This window comes from Myotis davidii, unplaced genomic scaffold (assembly GCF_000327345.1).
Source record: "Myotis davidii unplaced genomic scaffold, ASM32734v1 scaffold98, whole genome shotgun sequence".
In the NCBI taxonomy this organism is placed as follows: Eukaryota; Metazoa; Chordata; class Mammalia; order Chiroptera; family Vespertilionidae; genus Myotis; species Myotis davidii.
Window position 1 is genome coordinate 1,364,118 of NW_006294654.1, and position 18,976 is coordinate 1,383,093.

General features: G+C 42.3%; 1 pseudogene; it reads right to left on the bottom strand.

Moving 5' to 3' along the window:
• Nucleotides 1-1,381: 1,381 nt before the first annotated feature.
• On the bottom strand, nt 1,382-2,002 carry LOC102765419 (annotated as a pseudogene).
• Nucleotides 2,003-18,976: the final 16,974 nt, after the last annotated feature.

Here is an 18,976-nt window from a genome sequence, read left to right on the forward strand (position 1 = left end):
TTTCACCACCCTGGATAATAACATTTTCTGCGTTCATTCATTCATGCCTTCCTGTGTCCCCAGGTCACCCCAGACCATCAATGAAGGAATAGGGCCTTGTCCCAGATGGCACTTTCTAGTTCTGGCTTTCTTCTGAATCACTAGGATTTTAAGCAGGAGCTGGAATGATTAATATGACATTTCATGCAAAAATGTCTGGCAAATGAATTGTAGGATGGATTAGAAGGGCAAGAATTGTGAGTCAGAGAGCTCAACAAAAAAGTTATTGCAGTGACTCAGCTATTTTGTTGCAGTGACTCAGATAAAAAGCCCAGAGACTGACAGGTACAAGTACTCTTAGAACAAAGATGGAACCAAACGTCTTCAACATCAAACCTCTCCTGGAAAATCTGCATGCGTGATTACTACAGATACAGAAAGCCCACTCGACCGGGCATTGGAAGTAATAGGCTGTGGTTCCCAGTCTGTCACATTCACTCCCAGAGCTTCAGAGCTCCCTCTGTAAGAGAGGGAATTAAAATAGATGGTTATGAAACCCCCCTCCTGTCCCTAAAACACTACAATGACTAAACTTCCTGAAAGAGTAGAGTTTTAGTTCGAGTTCTTACCATGACCTCTTGGTTCCCAGGTGGGGCATATCTTTTTTTTTTTTTAATATGTTTTATTGATTTTGCACAGAGAGGAAGGGAGAGCGATAGTGAGTTACAAACATCGATGAGAGAGAAGCATCGATCAGCTGCCTCCTGCACATCTCCCACTGGGGATGTGCCCGCAACCCAGGTACATGCCCTTGACTGGAATCGAACCTGGGACCCTTCAGTCCGCAAGCCGACGCTCTATCCACTGAGCCAAACCAGTTTCGGCGGCATATCTTATTTTGAAGTAAAAAAAGAAAATGGGAACAAATACAATATTTTTATTTGCATGTGGCCCGCGGGCCATAGTTTGAGGAACCCTGATCATGACCTACGGCAGCTCATGTGTGTGAGGAGCCATGGATTAGCTTCTCTGTGATTTCTCCCTGCCTTCCCTCTTTCTTCTTTGGTGTTCCTCTCTCCGGGGCTCAGATTCCCACAGGGGGTACAGGCCTGTGCAAAGAGAGTGATGTTTACCACAGTCTGTATTTTTAGGAAAGTGAGTCTTAACAGCTAAGTTGTAAGGTCACCAACGTTCAGGGTCATGTTTATGTTTTTGTAGCCTTCATAATACCTTGCCCAGTGCCAAGCATGCAATAGAATCCATACTTAATAAAACCAAGGTTGATTGCTTTATTTTCTTGCTGGTGGTTTTATGACTGTGAAATAAGAGTACTTTGCAGGTTTGTATCATTGATTTTCAGAAGTCAGGACACCGTCTTCTTTTGCTGTTGTTACAAAAAGCTTTATTGTTTCCATGTGGTCCATGCATAGGCTTCAGCGTGGTTAAAAGGATGCGGATGCCTGGTGGTTTCGGGGACAGAGAGGCTCGGGGAAGAGCCAGACACAGGGGATGCAGAGGAGCCCCTTGTCCGCTTGAGGGAAAGCCTTTGGAAGAGATACCCGCCCCGCCCAGCCCGGGAGGCCGCCAGCCTGCGGAGGTGTCAGGTGTCGCCCATCCTCTTGATGAGTTTCACCTTCTCACCCCGGAAGTGGTTCTCCAGGAAGCCACAGAGCTGAGGGTCTGCGCGGGTAGAACCCGGTCCTGAGGCTCCAAAAGGGCCTGGTTCCGTTCCTCTCCAAGGCCAGGGCGGCTTCCATGGCCCTGAGTTCTGCCCACTCACCTTGGGGAGGCTTCAGCATGTCCTGGGAGAGAACGCGGCCACCGCGCTGGTTTTGCAGCTTTAAGAGACTCTCGGGCCCTTGCACTTCTCTTCAGCCAACTCGCCCTCCAGAGCCACATCGTCCTGGTTGAAACAGAAGCCCAGAGAGAGGTAGGTGCAGGAGGCCCGCAGATGCAGGTTGACCTGACAGCTGATGGCGGCCTCCACTACTGTGGAAGAATTCTGATGAATTCGGGAGCTCATGATTGTTCGGCAATGAGCAATTAAGGTCAAAACGGTGTTGGCTGGTCTCGGAGGCTGAGGATGGCTGGGGTGGTTCTGAGGTGGTGCCTGGAAGAGAGGGAGGAGGGTGGTCGAGGCTGGAAGAAGGGGCATCCCTGGGTCTGTTCTATCCAAACACTGTTGAAGCAAGAGACAGATCCTGGGGACCATTGAGGGCACAGCCGACACTCTTCTTTTGCCCCCTCCTAACAGGCTGCCTCCTTCAGCATTCTCACATTGGTCCCATGTGTTTTTCTCTTTCTGCCTCTCTGCCTCCTTCCTCTTGCCAGTGTCGATTGTGTCTCCCTGAAACGTCAAGTCCTTTTGTCAGCTGACGCTGTCCCAGAACTGAACAAAACCCTCTCGAGCAGGCCGTGAGTTGAGTCACTTACCTCTGTCACCAGAGGGGCTTATCTCTCCTGACAAGGTTTTGTCTGGTGTTAGTGGCCCAGTTAGTGACAGCCCATGCATGTAGCAGCATGTGACCCGGCCCCTTGCCTCAAACCGCGTAGTCGTCAGAACTGTCACACAGTCGGAACAAGTTAATTCCACGTGAGCAGCAGGGCAGACTGTAATAATGCCAGGCCTCTGGAGAGGGTGCTGTCAGGCGGCGTGTACCGCAGCCACCCAGCTGCTCTGCTCCGTGGGCAGAGACGCATGCTGACAGGCCGCGTGCTATTCCCAGGGAACCAGACCGGAGCAAACGCACTGATTTTCTGTCGGTTCCATGGTGCTCGTGGTACCGCCAGCTGTAATCTGGGAATGACAGTTTCAACAGGGACCATTTTAAGCTTTAAAAAAAACCCCTGTCTTTTGCTGGCAGAGGCAAAAAAATGACTCGTGACCCTTCTGCTATGTTAGTCTGTGGGTTTTTTTCCATCAAAGCTAATGAGCATCATGATTGGGTAGGTGCATCTTTGTGGGTTTCCCGGGAGACAGTTGCTGATGAGCTGTTGGTCTCATTAAGGATTATTTTCTCACCGTCTTCTTTACAAAATCCGTGGTTTCTGATGCTGGGGGATGGGAGAATTAAGAGCTCATCCACTGCTGGACGAGAGAACCAGTGTGGCTGTGCGTAGGGTATTTTCCCCACAGGGAAGAGATGCTTACAGACATACGGAGTGAAGTTCATGGCTGCTCAGGAACAAGATGCAGACTCTTAATTAGCCAAAATGGGAAGGCCTAGGTTCCCACTAAAGGCGGAAGTCACTTTTTAGACTAGGAGTTGATGATGAAGGTGGTTTTTCTTTTTCTTTTAGAGAGAGGGGAAGACCAAGGAGAAACACAGAGGACTTTGCTTGCAATTAAGTAGTAATGAAAACAAAAGATTTTTTTTCCCTGGTAATTTGTATCACACCCAACGATGTATGATTCATGTTAGTATGTCTGCTTGTTTTGAGTTGGTATAGTATCTTCTGAAGGGATTTTAGGAATTGATGAGCAAAGGGCAGTTTTTTTTTCAGAAATGAAGAGTTGTCCTGTTGAAGATCTTTTTGCCAGATTTACTGACTCAACCCAGCGCCTACATAGATTGATCAACTCAGTCAGGACACACCTGAGAATGCCCACAGGCATCACTTGTTTGGTGTAGTGAAATCAGCATACTATGCATTCTATCTCAGTGGTTCTCAACCTTGGCTGCACATAAGAATCACCTGGGAATCTTTTTAAAATCCTGATTTCTGGGCCTCATCCTCCGGAAATTCTGTTTCTTTGTTATGGGGTGGGGCCACAACATTAGCAACAAAGAAACAGAATTTCTGGAGGATGAGGCCCAGAAATCAGTATTTTTAAAGATTCCCAGGTGATTCTAATGTGCAGCCAAGGTTGAGAACCACTGTTCTATCTGATGTTTACACTAGTTGGCCCTGAGAGGGAAGATACTACAGAGAGAAATTCCCAGTGTGATTCTTAATGATACGATGAGGAAGAAAACTGAGATGCAGCTAAGGAAAGCAGTGTAACTGCTGGAGTTATTTTCCTAAAAAAGCAAATTTATCACACCACACTATTGTAATATCCCCTGAATTTACATGGGCTGTTCTCTCTTACCTCTATGTTTTTCACAAGATCTCTTCACGTCAAACTTTACTCATCCTCTAAGATTCAGATCAAAGTCCCGTCTTATGTGAAACATCCCTCACAGCCCAGAAAAAATCTTGGTGCTTCTAAAACATGTGTTTATGTACCTGTAGTATATTTATTGAGCAGTATTTAAATGTGCCTCCTTATATTTCTGTCATTTTCCACTAGGCTATGACTCATGGAAGTTAGGACCCATGTATTACTTAATTTTATCTGCAGTGACTAGAAAATGTCTGACACAATCACAGGCTAAATCAGTGGTTCAGGACTGCATGAAGGGGACTCTCTGATGAGCTCTGGGATGAGAAAGGAAATGTTAACAGATAAAAGGTGGATTTTAATCAGGAGTGAATTTAAAAGGGTTGATATTTGCAATCAAATGCATAAATGTAATGGCATGAACTCTTAAGAGTACTATTAGAATGAGTTCAGACATTTGAAGGATGCTGTAGACAATTAAAAAGTTAAAAGGACTTTTAAAAGCTACGATTAACACAATGATTAAGACAGATGGCAGAATGTTAGCGCACACAGGGAGCTGGCGGAACTGCCAGAACCTCGCTCTGTGTTTGCCACCAGGGAGCATGATCTATAAAGACCCATGTAGTTGAGAGGGAATACAAGGTTGCAAGAGAGAGCCTGGTTGCGTTCTGTAAATCCAAGTCCCTGGTGCCAGAGAGACATAGTCCAGGGTTTAAAATTGGTAGGTGATTGTGGAACCCTTTGGAAGAGAAGAGGCACCCTAGTCCTCATCATTTTCTGTTTTTCAGATCAATTCCATTTTCTCCAGTCCTACTGTCATCACTGCTGCCCTATGTTTCCCAGTTAGTCATTCACCTCCCAGATTACTGAGGAGTTGATGTCCGCTCTGTCTCTAGAGTTGCTTTTGATCGTGTCACTCCCTTGTCAAGCCACTGGTGGGATTTCCCATTTCACCATTCATTGTGGCTGTTTGCCCTGCCTCTCATCCATCTTTCCCGGCTGGACCCTCCCTTGCCCGGAGGTTCCAACCTTACTGAATTCCTTCCAGCCTCCGGAGCATGCAGCATTTTCTCTGAGCCTTTGCCCATGTTATATTAACTCATTCTTCACCGAACCTGGCCCTGTTGTTAGACATTGGAGGACATAAAGTTAATAGGATGTGGTGGTGAATTAGACAGGAGGTCTGAGAGAGAAGAGCATGACAAAGAAAGCTGTCAGCTGTCAGGTTGGTAACTGGATGGCAGTGGAGTCACTGAAGAGGAGGCTATGGAAGGAGATTTGACTGGTTCATGAGTTTGGTGCTGGACAGAGTCTGAGGCACCTCTGAGCTGTGCAAGAGGAGAGGCCAAATGGGCATTATGGGTCACTGTCCTGGAGCTCAGAGGGGAGGTCCATGCTGGAAGTCATAGCTGAAGCTGTATACTTCTTTTTTAAAAGATTTTTAAAATTGATTTTTAGAGAGAGAGGAAGGGAGAGGGAGAGAGAGAAACATTGATCGCTGCCTCCTGCACGTGCCCTACGGGGGATCGAGGCCAAAACCAAGGCAGGTGCCCTGACTGTGAATCAAACCATCAACCATTTGGTGCACAGGATGACACCCAACCAACTGAGCCATACTGGCCAGGTTGAAGCTGTGGGTTTTGATGCAGTTATTTTAGGAGAGAACATAGAGTATGAAGAAGAGACTCACAGAACCAAACCTTGAGCAAAGTCAGGATCTAAGGGAGGAGGAGAAGGTGAAATTATGAAAAGCACTACAACTCAGAGTATGAGAGGATAAGTAGTACTGTTTTTTTTTTTTTAATCCTCACCCGAGGATATTTTTTCTTTGATTTTATTTTATTTTTATTTTTTAGGGAGAGTGGAAGAGAAAGGGAAAGACAGAGAGAAACATTGATGTGAAAGAAACACATTGATTGGTTGCCTCCTGCACGCACCCTGACCAGGGCCCGGGCCAGGGAGGAGCCTGCAACCGAGGTACATGCCCTTGACCAGAATCGAACCCTGGATCCTTCGGTCTGCAGGCCAATGCTCTAGCCACTGAACCAAACTGCTAGGGCAAAGTAGTGTGTTTTGTTTTCACAGAAATAAGGGAAGTCACGGTTTTAAGAAAGAGAGAATGTCAAATACATGTGAGAGAACACATTTCTTTGCTTATTGCCTATTTTTCCTGCCAGGCTATCAGATCTGAGAGAGTAAGGACCACGTACATTGTCCATTCCCGTTGCCTGGCAAAATACCTCACCTTGAGTAGGTGCTTGACACATACTTATTAACTGAATTCATTAAATACTCTTGATTTTTCAAATTAGGTAGAAAGCATGGGCCGAGGAGATTTGTGGAGATATTTCTCAGATTATAAAAACAAATTTTAAAGTGATGATTTGTGATAACTTAAATGAGAAACTAATTATTAGCATAAGCCAATTTGGGGTCCCAGAGAACTGGTCATTTCAAGGTAATTGAAGAGTGCTACTTTTATTGGAGTTTAGAAAGCTTCTAGATAATAGGAATGTCTTGGACATAACATATCTGAATTTTAGCAGCCACTCATGATATCATGAAAGCTGTATTATTAGGTAGATTCTAAGCTGGCTGAGCATGTAGTGCTGATCTGGGGAAAGAGGGTTCTGGTCTGCTCTTTGACCTGTCACGATTTGACCGAAGATAAATGGTCCACAATCTCTATCTGAAAGCCTCGGAGTCAGCTTTGTATCAGAATGTACAGGTTTTCGATTTTATAATGGTGACTAAGCAGCTTGCTGAATTTCTTAAAAAGAATGCTGATTAATAACATAGCTACATTAGTATCTCACTTTAGAGTTCCACAAATGACACATTGGTTTTCACATCAGCTTTGTGGGATAGGTACTAGCCCCATTCTGTGGACTGGGGAAACTAAGGCTTTGATATATATAAACAACTGAGCCATGTCTTGAAAGCGGGTTTTAGACTCAAGTTACATATTCTTTAACTTTATCTAGTCGTCTCAGTTCTGAGATGATATGTCTCGGTCGTTTATATAACCTCTGTGTGATTTCGTATCTGCCTATAAAAGTTGACTCATGAGCCTGGCTGATGTGGTTCAGTGGTTGAGCATTGACCTATGGACCAGGAGATCACAGTTTGATTCAGTCAAGGCACATGCCCTGGTTGCAGGCCCGATCCCCAATGTGGAGTGTGCAGAAGGTAGCCAATCAACGATACTCTCTCATCAGTGATGTTTCTCTCTCTCCCTCTCCCTTTTTCTATGAAATGAAAATTAAAAAAAAAGTTGGCACGTGACCTTGGGCCAGTCATTTAATGGCAAAGACTATGTTTTATTCATCTTTGTATTCCCACAGGTTCTAGAACATAGATACTCAGTATTTGCTAAATTAATAACTTGTTTATGTCAGGATTTCTTCATAAACAAAATGAGAGAGTTGGATTAGGACCCCAAAGAACTTTTGTTGGTCATATTAACCACAGTAGAAAATAAAACTAAGAAATTGAAAATAATTTTCAGATCATTAAAAAAATATTATATCCATTAAATGTTAATATATATAACAAACTTCATGAAGTATAAATTTACTTTTCAACATAAAAATAAAGTGTGGCATTTTATATTTTTGCAAATCTCTTTCATGTATGGCTTAATGGATGACAGCTGGATTTTCATACCTGCTTCTGCACTCAATCTGTTGTTATATGTTGTTTTTGTTGAAATATATGAAGAAAAGTAAGCCTCCCACAGATACGTACAGTTTGCAATTTTCTATACCATCTATACTAATAAATGGGTAATATGCTAATTAGACCGGGAGACAGACATCTTCCAACCATCTGACTTCCTTCCAGACAAAGCCATGGTGGTGGGGGCTGAGGCAGACAGTTAGGGGCCATAAGGCCAGCAGGGGAGAGCAGTTGTGAGCCATCAGGCTGGCAGGAGAGTGGTTAGGCGGCGATCAAGCCAATAGGCAGGCAAGCGGTTAGGAGGCAGTGGTCCTGGATTATGAGAGGGATATCCCCCAAGGGGTCCCGTATTGGAGAGGGTGCAGTCTGGGCTGAGGGACTCCCCCGTTGCACGAATTTCGTGCACCAGGCTTCTAGTTTTATATAAGGGCCTTGAGAATCTGTAGATTCTGGTATTTGTGGGAGGTCCAGGAACTATGCCCCTGAGGATACTGAGGATGACTGAATTTTTTTGAGAGTCAAAATAATATGCAGATTTTTGACTGCACTGGGTTGGTACCCCTATCCTCTGCATTAAAGGTCAACTGTAGTTGGAAAAGGGGGAAATATTTTAATAGCATTTTCAGATAATTGTGAGTATTATTTTTGGATGCTATAACAAAACTTGAAAAAATGATAGTTTCTTTAAAGCTAGTTGTTCTGTAAATCTGAAATCGTTTTAATGAAATTTTATTATTCAGTACCTTATAATCCACTAGTCTTTTACTTTGAATAAGTCTTTTCCCCATGCATAATTTGGAACATTATACATTGCTCATTTAGTTTATTGAGTTATGTAGATCTTATAAATATTGACACAGTTCACCATATAAAAAATCCCACATTCATTAATATTGCCACTGATTTTATAAGAAGTTTTTAAGTATTGGGGAGCTGTTAAGCTCATAGTAGTGTATACAGATTCTCCAAAATTCTGATTTTCACCTGAAAGCTCAAATTTTATCATTGGTAATAAATATTGTCCTTTGTTTCATTTGAAGTGACAGAATCATTTCATTCATTTTCAATAAAATATCTGCCAGAACCCAAGTTTGAATAACCATGATATAACTGTCAGCCATTTTTTTTCAAGAAAGAAATGTTATCTCAGGAAAGGAATGGCTGGTACAATTCAAACAGTTGCAGGTCTGCTTTCCTTTGAGACAACCATCATACTTGGGCAGAAGCACTTCATATATATTTCCCATGTTGTCATGGAGGATATTAAAAAATGTATACTCAAAAGTTGAGAATTACTAAAAATAATACTTTTTACAGTTTCATCAAGGATTTTAAGTGAACCTACTCTGCCCCCCCTGTTCCCCTCCCCCTTTTTTTTCTGTGAATACATGCCTTGATTTATGCTAAAATGCCAACCATTTTGCCACTACTGATTTTGCATCACTGATGCAAAAGCCAACATAATGAATTTAGTATTATTATAAAAATATTCTTGACCTCTTCAGTCCCTCTGAAAGGGTCTCAGGGGCCACACTAGATGTCTGTAGATCACATCCGTCCATTAATACCGCATTGTGTTACCTACCTCCTCGTGATGTATCATGATAGGGAAAGTGGCCAATGGTCCAGCTGGGTCAGATATGACATCATTATGCAGCGCTGATGATGTAGCTATATTATACCAAGCAAATGAACAACAAAGCCCAATTAACTCATACTTCTGCCTTTTATCAATCCAAAGTTGAGTTGTGGCAAAGATTGTTTGATGTTCCCCAAATCTGCTGTCTCTTTTTCTTGGGCAGCCTCCCTTGCATTAGATATGACTAAGTTCCAACAGTAATATTAGTGGAAGGGCGGTGTGTGACTTCCAGGCCTGTACCATTAAAACGCTCCACACATGCTACTCCAGGTTCTTTTCCTCCCACTGGCTGGCTGGCGATCAGCATAAAGGCCAATGAGATGGTGGGAGGAACCTTGGAACCACCATATGGAGAGCTGACAGCATTCTGAAAATGCTTGAACATCCATCCAGGGCTGTTATGTGAGCAGGAAATAAATTTCTGTTGTTTTGAACATCACACGTTAGGTTAATTTGTTAAACCAATTAGCCTACCTTTAACATTGGCTTGAAGTCAAAGTGATTCATATTAGAAGTCATAGTGAGTCATATTCCTCAATGACATATAAATTGAAACTGTACTAAAGGGCAACATCATTAATGACTTTTTCCCATAGAGTTAGTCTGGAAAAGGACATACCTTTCTAAATTTATGGCATATTATGCTTTTATTCTCTCAGCAAAGGATCTATTTCTAAATTAATGGATAGTGCAATGTGTAATGGGGAACAAATATTTGTCCCTTAATTATTTTGGGGGGGGGGAATGTAGTACTGCATTACTACTTTACATATGTTCCCACCCTAAAGGGCCTAGCCTTGGATACCCATGGGTGTAGACAGGGAATTAAGCAGGAAATTGGAAATGTATTCCATGAAAGATATGATGACAAAAGTAATTGAAGGCAAAGTATTATATAAATAGGATGACTCAGGAGCTTGGAAACTGCTTTTATAAAATGGATGTAGTTTTTTCTAGGGGAAGTAATTGAATAGATTCCAAATTTAAAGCCCTTGGGGAATTGGTTCTTCCCCTAATTACTGATCCTTTCTCCTGGGTTTGAGAAAATGAAGCTAATTCCCCCTAGTGTCAGTTCGATAGAGATGCCATTACAAAACCAGTGGATGTGATCCAGGACATTATCAAACTTCTTTCACTTTTCCCTTAGTTGTATTCAATGCTAGTCAGCATTTTAAGCAAATAACTGTGTTATTTTCATGAACGTTATTGTATATCAAGTTATGCACTACACGATCTACGTCACGTTCAGGGATATTGCTTCCATTGATTCCACAGTGACTATTTTGTGTCTTGGCTCTCTGCAATGACCAATTTTCTGATTACTTCTTCATTTTAAAAAAAACAACGTAGAAATTGAGTTTCTGTTAGGTTGATTAAAAATTTTTTAAAGTACATTTATGTATTAATTCAGTAAACATTTATTGGGCGTATACCATGTGCTGGGCACTGGAGATACAATGATACATAAGCAACTATTGTTTTTGAGGAGCTCACAGTCCAGTGAGGAACTAATATTGTAATAGTCAACTGGGCTAGGTTATGGAGCAGTAACAAATAACCCTCCAAATGCTTCCATCCAAGTAAAGTCAAAAGGGGGCCCTGTTGGAGGAAATCATAGAGATGTGGCTGCTGGTTGACCCTTGGAGACTCCTTATCCCTCCCCTGTCCATGGGAAGCACATTCTGCCTACTCTTCACATGCTAGCAGCTGCTTCAAGGTCACAGCCTTGAGAGAGTAAAGTGTTGTTGAGACCATGTGGGTGTGACTGAACCCAGTTCAGGCCTCTATGTAAACTTTTAAGATTCTGGCAGGGGGAAAAAATGAAAGACGTTGGCAGGCAGATGCCGAGATCTACGCATTTTATGGCTGCCCTGGACAAGCCTCATCTGTAAGTTCCCTTGCTTATGAAACCAGTCACTTACCAACCTAGAGAGGTCTGCCTCTTCTTCAGTCTTTTCTAGCTTCTGGGTATAGGGTCTAGGTTCAGATTTCCCACAGGGAACTCCTCAGGTTGGGAACACACAGGCTCCCAGGCCCTCAGAGGCTTCATTTCAACATGTGGCCTCCAAGTGACAGAAAGGACCAGGGTCAATTGCATCCTGATTCTTAAAGCTTCTGCCACATGCTATTTTTGCTCCTATTTTATTGGCCGAAGCAAAACACTATTCCTAAGAGCAACTGGAAAGTCCAATCCTAAATGTGCCTGGGAAGAAAGGAGAAATAGAATGTCTGTGGACAGCCCTGTGCCAACTGCACATCTAAATAGACAGTGACAGCGCAGAAGAAAGTGGTGGACAGCCACAGCACCAGGAGGTCTGCTACATGAGTGTATGAGGAGGATTTGCACAGGGTACTGATCAACATGGAGGTAGATTGAATGTCAGATTAGGGGGGGCTGAGTAAGCATCTGCTTAAAAATCTTTTTCCTAAACAAGCCTTTTCAAAGCCCTGGACTCACTCAGGTTTTTTTCTATACCTTGTCTCATTGCGTCCTACTTTCCTCCTTCACAGTGCTTTTTTGGGTAATGTCCATCTTCCCTGACAGATTATCATCTCCATGAGGGCAGGGACTGCATCTCTCTTTGTCATGACCGTGCCCAGGAAGTGTTTGCTGGACGAAGCATGGCCCAACACAGCAGGTGCACAAGGACTGTTCTTTGTTAATCATCACCCGAGAATATTTTTCTATTGATTTTTGGAGAGAGTGGAAGGTAAGGAGGGAGAGGGGATGAGAGAGAGAGAGAGAGAGAGAGAGAGAGAGAGAGAGAGAGAGAGAGAGAGGCTAAAATTCATTCTGTATCTCTTTCTCTCGTACATTCCTATACCAGGGCTGGGGATCGAACCTGCAACCTAGGTATGTGTCCTTGACCAGAAATTGAACCTGTGACCCTTCAGTGCGTAGGCGAACATTCTTAGCATTGAGCAACATGGCTAGGGCAAGGGCCCTTTATTGATGGAGCATTAGAGAAGCTAATTTTGGTTAGCATGTTAGATTTGGCCCAAGGGAGAAGGGGGGAAGAGAATTATAGACTAAGGGCCACCTTGCACAGACACGCCAGAGGCAAGGCCTTTTTGAGAAAGGAAAAGGCAGTTTGTGGTTAGCTTATTTCCTTGAGGAGGGATTTTTCCTCATGCATAGCTTAATTGCCATTCAAAGAGAAAGCAGTCCAATGTTCTACTTGTGAAGCACTCTGGGCACCTCACCCCACTTTTTCTCTGTCCTGATGCTTTGATGAGCTGAGACCACCAGCTGGGTGAGGTTTCTATACTGTGGATAAATGTCCACAAGGAGCGACAACAGGCCACCAACCTCATTTTCACTTGTGATTCAAGCCCAAACTTTAACCTTCCTCCAAAGGAGTGGAGAATGCATTAACACCTCACACCACGCTCCCAGCTCCCAGGGCGCAGTGGGATCTGTGCTCTCCCAGGTCTGAGTGTGTAGTTTCCAAATGAGATGGAAATGAAAGGATATTCCCTTCTAATTGATAAAATTGATTTATCCACCCAACCAATGTTTACTGAGTTGCAAGATTTACTGATGAATCATGACTTTATCAAGACGATGCTATCATAATGCTGAATTGTAATCCATCCACTACCCGACTAACCACTCTGTACCTCACTTTCTCTCAGGGCCAACCCTCTCCGTTTGGATCTGCAGTCCCCATTCACCCTGCTCCTGTTCTGTGTCTAGGCTGGTCCGTGTATCCACTGTCTTGCTCGTCCTGTGAGTTCCCATCACGTGAGTCTCCTAAGGAGGGCTCTGATATTAGCTTGCTGTGCCTTGTCAGTTCAAATCAAATCAGGGCAGCTCAAGCCCACCCCTGAAAGGCAGGCAGGAAGGAGCAGCAGTGAGTGGGAACCCGTTAATTAGCAGTGACGGCTACCAGGTTTGGGTTTTTTTTTGTTTAATGCTTAACTAATTTCATGGTAATTGAATTTAGACCCAGCTCACCGAAGCTGGGGTGAGAGGTTCTGTGTGGAGCCCCAACTTCTTCAGCAGCAAAATGAAAAATACGATTTTTCTGAAGCTTGCCTGGCCTCTTCTTGTGAACTCTGTGACCAGTCAGAGGCCTGGAATTTCCCACAGGAGGTTTTTAGGTGCAGGGGAGTCAGGGAGAGTGTTGCTGGCTCTTCCATCATGAGGGATGGACACCAGAGTTGGCAAGGTCTGCCTGTCTGTGCATAGAGGAAGCAGCACATCTTGAGTGATTTCTAGTTACTAGTCACAGGGGTGGACTCCTCACACATATTCTCTCATGTCTTCCCACACCATCCTTGTGAGGCAGATACTAGTATTGTTATTTTCATTATTGATGTGAGGAAGTTGAGATTGAGAGACACTGCATAAGTTACTAATATCACAAGAAGTAAGTACAGCACTTGAGTTTGGGTGCTTTTAACTCCTACATCAAACTCCTCCAGCTCTTGCTTCAGAAGAGGAAGGAGAAGGTAGAGAAGGTCAGTTGTCCATGTCAGATGTGGGAAGTGGTGCTAAGAGTCTTAACTGTAGGGGCTACTATCAACAGAAACCCAACTAAACACAGCTTGGGTATAAAATGAAGGACCCCACTCACATGGGTGGGAAAAACACCACGGTGGCACACAACTTTGAAGATGGGCTAAAAACCATGTGGTCATTGGGCCTGGAGCCATGGACATGAAGTCTGCTGTGCAACTGTCTCTCATCTTTGTTAAGGTCTGATTTTATGTGTTGCTATGGACTGAATATGTGTGCCTCCCTGAAATTCCTGTACTGATGTCCTAACTTCCAATGTCTTTGAATTGGCAATTGGAGCCTCCAAGGAAGTAATTATGGTTAAATGAGGTAATGAGTGTGGGACCTCATCTCCATAGGATTAGTGTCCTTATAAGAAGAGACCTGGAATTTGTATGCACTCATGTTCTCTCTCTTTCTGCACATGCCCAAAGAAGGGGTCATGTGAGCACAGTGAGGTGGTGGCCACCTACAGGCCAACCTTCTTTCTTGATCTTGGACTTCCCAAGTCTTCAGAACTGAGAGAAATAAGTGTCTGTTGTTTGAGCCACCCAATCGGTGGTATTTTGTCATAGCAGCCCAAGAAGATGAATACATTTGTAATGGCTCATTTTGCTTGTCTGTAGAAACCTTTGCCCATGTAGCCAGGAAAGATGATCCCATTTAACAATTCATGTTATTTCAAGAATATCTGTTCAGTTAGGATTGTGCTGGTATCACGTGTCCATATCCTGGACTAATCACTGATGGGAGAGTGGGTGAAATGGAGGAGAGTTTATGATTGCCCAGGTCTGTTACAAGAAAAAGGGGGATGAGAAAACTGCCAGGGTTGATGAAGAGGTAAACCAGTAAGGACAGTGCACCACACCAGGGGAGAAACAACATTTTGTGCCATTACAGAGGAGTAAGTGCTGGCTTTGGAAATTGCTCAGAATGATCCCAGAACCGCCTATAGAACCTGATAATTATTATGACTGCCTTTTAAGCTGATTTCCTGAAGGAAGCCACAAGATGAATTCTTTTCATGTTGTTGGCATTCCAGTGCACAGCCTCTTCAAAAGGTAACAGTTTCACCTTTTCTATTGTGTTGCAGTGAGTCTTGGTGGGGTTACATGTAAGAACGGGGTTAACAGATGCTGAAACAGAGACTGGTGTAAGCAACTCCAGCATGGACACAGTGAGGGGGCAAGTTTGTTGTGCTTGCCCAAGAAAAATTCCTTCTCTTCCAAGGTCCAGTGCACATCCTAGGATAGCAGTTATGCTAGGTATTTCTTTTCAGAAGGGTCCTACCCCCGAGGGAGGGTGAGCAGGCCCTCTCGGACAGAATGAAAAAGCTATCTGATAGAAGAGAAAAATCTAAAAGCCTTTTGTGTCCAAATGGAATAGCACCCCAATTCCAAAATTGTCCCTATGACACTGAAATAGGTTATAAACATCTACTTAATGAACTTAATTGACAAACACTATGGAATATATCCTTCTATTTGTATAGTGACTTTCATGTTAAAAAAAGATGTTAGCTAATATTTTTGTAGTAATTGCTGGGCAGAGAAACTGCTTACACAGAACTCTGTAGATTTGCCTAAGAACCCATAACTCAATGATGCTGGAAAGGACATTGAATAGTCTTGCTGATGACTCTTAATAGTAGCTAGATGTTAAATGCTCATTTTTTTAAAAAAAACTTATGAAAGGTAGCAGATTTCAGTTGGCATGTGATATCTAGAATCAGACTTGGTGGTGGGTTTTAGCTTTCTAGCATATTAGTTGTTTGATTTTTTGGAAAGTCATCAAGTTTCTGAATCTTAGATTTCCCACCTGTAAACTGGGAGTAATAATAATGCTTCCTGTCTATTGTCCAGGGTTATTTTAATCAGTGAATCAAAGTCGGCTCTTCTGACTAAGATAATGAATGAGAACTGCCAACCTTCTATAAAATGTTCTATTTCACAGCCCCCCCCCTTACTTTTTCCCTTCTTGTTCCCCGGCCGACGCTCTATCTACTGAGCCAAACCTGCCACGGCAGGAAGACATTTTGGACAGAGGTTATTTCTAGGACATCTTGGCCTTGATTATGGGCACATGGTTTGCAGTGTGCAGTGACAGAGCAGTGATACTGCTACAGTTTTCAGAGCACATGGCTTCTACCTGTGTATGTTCTTCAGAGGTTAATATGAGTTATTTTGAGCCAACTTGGTTTATATGTGAATATGGTTTGGGTTTTTATAAATTGAGACTGTGATTTTTATTGTTTAGTTAATAATTTTTAAAGGGCACCACTATGAAAGAGTTAAAATCACATGACTACAGAGTCACTATCCTAAAGGGGAAGAGAGCTTCAATCCCCACTAAAGGCACAGTGGCTGAGTTCTTGGGTGGGGCCTGCAGTGCCCCATCAGTAGGGTGTCTATATAATACACCGGGAACTGTCCAAGCTAAATTGGGACATGATTACTTTATCATCTTCCTCAGATCTTTGGATCATTTCCCATCCATGGATTGGAGATGAGTCTCTTTATCTTGGGTTTTAAGAATCCATAAAATTTAAAAATTCTTCAAGGAAAAAATATTACAACCCAAGGGTAGTCTAATTAATTATCAATTCTTCTTCCTCCAATAAGTGATTGCAAAATTCTTCTGAGTGATCTTTCAATTTCTTGTTAGAGTCTCCTTTCCTTTCATGGATTCAATAGATTCTCTTATTTCTTTAAGGATATTAATTATAGCTTAAAAATCTTCCTGCAAAGTCTACATTTTCTGTATTATTTTTGTTTACCTATTTTGCTCTCTTTCTTTTATTTTGAGGTATTTCTTTGGCATCTGGTAGTCCTTGGTTGCTTGCTTTTGATTTATAGTAAGGGACTGAAAATGAATTAGAAGTTTGAGCATGTGGGGAATGGGAAACTTGTTGACTGACCTTCACCCAAGGGGAGATGTGGGCAAATCATTTGCTGCAGAACCACTGATGTCATTTTCTTTAGGTCTTTACTCAGGATAGGTTAGATTTCCCTCCAAACACCTACAAGTCTCCTGTCTGTTAGCTAAGAGTCTGGCTGCCTATGTTCCTGGGGAATGGTGCTGGGAGCTGGTGGAAGGAGGCTGAAAGTCTCAGCACTACATGCAAATGGCAGTTAAATAAGAGATGATGAATAGTTATTAGCCTTGTCATGTACTAGGTGCTCCACAGAGCATTAAATACATGCACACACACATTATTATTAGAATAGATAAGTAAGTAAATCGGTTTGAATTTACTGTATAATTAGTAAATCCCTGGGCACAGATAATAAAATTAAGAAGAAAAAAAATCAACCAGATTAAATAAATCGTACCCAGGTTGGTAAAATCAACCTAAAGAAAATGCCTGGCCACTTCCCATGTGTGTATGTTTGGAAAACTGAGGGAAATTCACTTGCATTCAGATATTTTACAAGGGTCTGTCTAAAACTACCATTTTCTGAAACTCATCATAGAAAAGAGTGAGTTGGGGCAATTCTGTTCCTTTAAAATCTTCCCTTCTCCTGTTGCAGGTAAGGGATGCCAATGCATTTAATTGGTGCTCAGAAGAAAAATTGCCTTAACCCCTTCCCCGGCAGAAACGTGTATACTCGTTTTCACAAAATGTTCTTTTTCAGTCGTCGACGAGTATACTAAGAAAATATGGTAAAAAAATATGGTTTATAGGAAGACGAGTTACAAACTGTTTTCATAACCAGCATCAAAAATACTATATAGAACCAAAATAAAAAAATTAGTCTGAAAAAGAAACGTTTTTAACAAAAAAATTGTTGGAGGCAGCTAATCGATGTTTCTCTCTCATTGATGTTTCTAACTCTCTATCTCTCTCCCTTCCTCTCTGTAAAAAATCAATAAGATATATATATATATTTTAAAAAAGTATAGGTAGAGTAGTATAAGTATGGTGGTAACTCTGAACCAATTTTAAAAGAACCTGGCCTACTGTCTGATTCAACTCAAACTTATTGAACATTTGTGGAATAATCATAATTTAAGTATGAAATTATAGGTGAACTTATTCTCAAGTAATTTAATGTCTTGTTTATTTGACAAGATATGAAAAAAGAACAGTATACAGTTAAAGTTGGCTGATATAATTAATGTAAGAGACTTAGGTTTCATCAGAAGAGAGAAGAAAGAGACCCTTGTGGGCAGAAGTGCTCAGGAAACTAGGGAAGGATGTGAGCAGGACTAATGGATGGATGGGATTTTGATGGTTAGAAGGGAGGGGAAGGGAAAGGACCATCCAAGTGAGGAAAAAAGTATAAAGAAGGCCCCAGGAATGAACATCATATATTCAGGCAACTGGAAGAAAACCAACTTGATTGGAACAGAATGTTGATATAGTTGAAGGAGGGTGAAGAGGATAAAGTAAGTTTGATTAAGATACAATTTGGAAAGATATTTGAATTAAATTGAGGAGTTTGATTTTTGTTAGAAAAGGAGAATATTTAGAGTTACTTTAGTGAAAATTATAGAATGAAGACCTCCAAAAATTCTCTCTTCCGTAAAAGCAATGAGAAAACTAAAAAAATAACAAAAATTTGCCAGAATCACTTTTCAGAACTCTGGAAATGAATCAAAATCTTGCAGCATTCTGAGGCTGAACCTCAGTAAGAACAGTGATCTTTATGGCATTTTAACTTGCCTTATTCCCATACCTCTCTCTTAAGTTCTGAGGTAGTATTTAAAACCTATAGTCTGCAATCACAGTGGAAACCTGTCCCAGAAGCCATTAGAGGGGACAAAAGGAGTTGGCATTGCTTCAAAGCCTCATTTCTTGAGAATTGTTATTGTCTGACTTATCTGCTTCTCTGGAGCAGCCCACTTGCAAGGTTGCCTTTATTTGTTCTGACTTTGAGCTAATTCAGTAATAAAAGTCTTTTTCCAGCCTTACCTGGTTTGGCTCAGTGCACAGAATGTCAGCCTTTGGACTGAAGGGTCCCAGGTTTGATTCTGGTCAAGGGCACATAACCTGGTTGCAGGCTCGGTCCCAGTAGGGGGCATGTAGGAGGCAGCCAATCAATGATTCTCTCTCACCACTGATGTTTAA